Consider the following 3,512-nt stretch of genomic DNA (forward strand, 5'->3'; position numbering starts at 1 on the left):
ATATAGATATGTATATGTATACATAGAACATAGAAATCAACAGTTGAATTTAATGCTTTTATTAGAACTCAAGACAGTGCAAAGAAATAAATACAATATAAGTATAAATCTGATTGTGAATAGTTGCCAAGCTCCAACTTGGACTTCAGTGAGGCTCCAACCTCCAGAGCACCAACTCTATTTTGCAATGGTTCTGCACTTAGGAGCACCTACCCCAATGACTTCAGTCCTGTTCAGTTCTAAGGCTCCAACCTCTTGGGCTCCAACCCAACCTTGGTATAAATAGGTATGCTGCTGCACTCTATTCAGCTGAGGTTGTCTCACTCCTGCTCTCCTGCCTCTGCTGCTTCTGCTGCCTCTACAGCCTCCGCTGCTTTTTCTGCCTCTTTTGCCTCTGCTGCTTCTACTATCTCACCCTTGGGTTCTTCACCACCATAACCACACCAACAGTTCTTTGTTTCTACTATTTTATACATTCCCATGCCTTTTTCCATTCATTTCTGCTTACACCATCTCTTAGGCTTCCTCCTCAGTCGCTGTCATTTCCTCTGACTCGCTTGATCTTTCAGCTTCCCTCTCTTCAGCAGCAGTAGCCATCAAATCATTGAACTACTATGATTTTCCCAGTATTATTTCAACCTTTGCTTTCTGGATGGGACGACCTCTTGATTGATATCTCATATCAATGGTAGATGTTGAGATTTTCTTTTCTACAGCTAGACCATTGTTCTTCAATATCTCAAAAACAGTAACCACTGTGGCAATGGCCATTCCTAAAGCAGAGAGCTCCACTTCTTCATGCTGCTGCATATACCTCTTGGCGAGGTTGACATAGAACAAGAGCGGCTTCTTAGTATTGGAGACTTGAATCCTATTTTTCTTGTGAACATCATTCAGATCCATGTTTCCAACTCGCTCAGTGATTTCTTCCACGGCCATTGTTCCTGTGCTTTTCTCTTCAGGAAAATTTCCCCTCTTAATACCTCTGCATTACTTCTCCACCTCCACTGCTTTATTCCAAAAACCCACGTAACCGTGCCCATATTAGCCTCTGCCGCATTCGCAATCACAGTCGTTGATCACCCTCATCCAATGGTTCCCACGTCATTATGGCCTTTTGCTTGCACTTTAAACCTCGTGCATCTCTTCACCATCCGATCAAACCTCGCCGTGATCGGACGGTAGTCGCACCTTTCCTCGCCGAAACCTTCATACGTGTTAACCTGCTGGGGCGGCGTTTTTCATCTGCCACACGTCATATTTTGATTGGATCGCTGGCCCTTGTACATATACCACCAAACCCAGGTGGGCGGTGCGGGGTATATCGCTTAGCGCGTACCTGTACATCTCCTGCGCATTATCGTCCGTGCATCTTTCGCGTGCGATGACTGTTGGATCCGCTGCTCTTTGATCCGACGGCTCACATTCACCTCTCAACTATAGCAGGATCAACACCATATCCAGTTAAATGAGCCTATGGTTAATCAGTACGTGCCGCACGTCTTGCTTCCTCCTGATAGCGTAGCATATCTTCTCTCAGCAATTCCTCTCGGCGCATTTCTTCTCAACTCAGTTCCTCTCTGCGTAATTCCTCTCGACGTAGTTCCTCTTCTTCAGCTCTGTCTGCTCCTCTCGTCTCTATCTACTCCTCGAATATTTCCATATTGACATCAATGACAATCTGTGTCCAACATGTAGAAGCATATGTTCCCCATGGTGCGACAAAAGTTGTCATATGTATATCATCCTCTAATACTAGAATTTGATTATATCCTTAAAATACATCTAACATAGACATTATCTTTGATCTTGTAATAAACTGGATAAGCCTTTCCATGTTTAGGAGAGGGTAATTATCCTTTATTGAGGCATTGTTCAATTATTGAAAATCAATGTGAATTCTAGTTTCCCTATTTTTTTCAAACAAGGATTGAATTCAATCTCCATTCAGAATGACACATCTTGAAAATAATTTCAACTTTATCCATTTTATCATTTTTTATCTTAACCATTTCCTTGAGCTTAGGATTTATTATTCTTGTTTTCCATCTTATCTGCTTGGTATTTCCCTCTAGTTAGATTGTATGTTGGATTGGTATCTTGTCATATTGTTTTAGAGCCTGAAGTCCATGCAAACACATCTTATGATTCTTTAAATAAAACCAATTATTTTTCAATTTATTATTGAGAACAATATACTCCAAGGCTTAGCTATTTTAGATTTTCTATATCTCCAATATTGATTCTTGTGATTTTTGGTACATTCTTTGTAGATATCATTTTAGTGATTTGTGATGCTCCCACTCCATCATTTTTATCAAACAACGATTCAATTGATGTTGGGATTTTATTATTAATATCACATTTTTCATCTTCTTCACCTTCAACATCAACCAATAATCAAGAAACGTGTTCTTCATTGTCAAAGATTTGTAAATATTCTTGATTATTCATAACTAATTGGTCAGAAAAGCATCTCAACCTTAAAGGAGTCGAGTTCTAAATCTGGAACAAAAAGAGAAGCAACAATAACCAATGAATCAAAGTTATGATTTTGATCTCTTGGATCAAAATATAATGCAAATGATTTGAAATTTTCAATGAGATCTCATACTCTTCTTATATAAAGCTTTAACTTCCCTTTTTTGGTATTATACTTTTTATTAACTTGATTAATAAATGTCTCCCATTACTTTGATTTCTCTTATTACTTTTTGATGGGCCAACACTAATCATTTAATCAGTGCCTTGTATTTTTCTTCATTATTTGTACTCTCAAATTTTAAAGAAAAGGCATTTGGAATATTGTCTCCACATAGAACTTCGAGAATAACTCCTCTCAAACCACTATTTGACATATCACCATCGAAGAAAATTTTGCAAGTGCCAGGGTCTACATCTTGATCACTATTGTGTACAACATCTACATCATTTAGAATGACATAGTTAGCCATGCCCATGTCCTCATATTCAATTAAACCTTCAACTTGCTTCCTTTCAAAGAAAAGATGATTCCTTGGCTCTCAAGGTATTCTTGATTATTGACCATCCTTACTTGGGATCATCATGCAACTCCCGTCGTTCATTAGATAACATTTGAGTGGGAAACTCCATTCCCGACCCAAAATAAGTCCATAGGAAACTAACAAGTCAATGACAACAACTATGAAAATCATTTTAATATGAGGAGTAAGTTGTATTTTCACATAAAGATATTTTATCTCCCCATATGAAGTTACTTTCCTAGAATCAATTATGTTGATACTTTATCTCTCATAATTTCTATTGCAATCCAAGCCTATGGATTTCATAATGTGTAATGGCATGCTGTTATTAGTAGCCTCACTATCAATCAAAGAGTTGTGTAAGATGAAATTGAGAGTTTCAAGAGATATGTAAAACGAAGGCTCCTTCCTACATTATTTTCCTTGGATTAATGGATTTGTTTGTGGGCGATCCATTGCCACAACTTCAACTCCTGTATTTTGGAATTCTTCACACTTAATATTTTG

At 38.0% G+C, this 3,512-nt stretch overlaps 1 pseudogene; it reads right to left on the reverse strand.

The window, feature by feature from the left end:
- Positions 1-612: 612 nt before the first annotated feature.
- On the reverse strand, positions 613-939 carry LOC149190356 (uncharacterized protein At2g34160 pseudogene; annotated as a pseudogene).
- Between the last annotated feature and the right edge of the window lie 2,573 nt (positions 940-3,512).

This window comes from Pinus tabuliformis, chromosome 3_1 (assembly GCF_031772625.1).
Source record: "Pinus tabuliformis cultivar Carrire ecotype Pingquan chromosome 3_1, CPIR1, whole genome shotgun sequence".
Lineage (NCBI taxonomy): Eukaryota > Viridiplantae > Streptophyta > Pinopsida > Pinales > Pinaceae > Pinus > Pinus tabuliformis.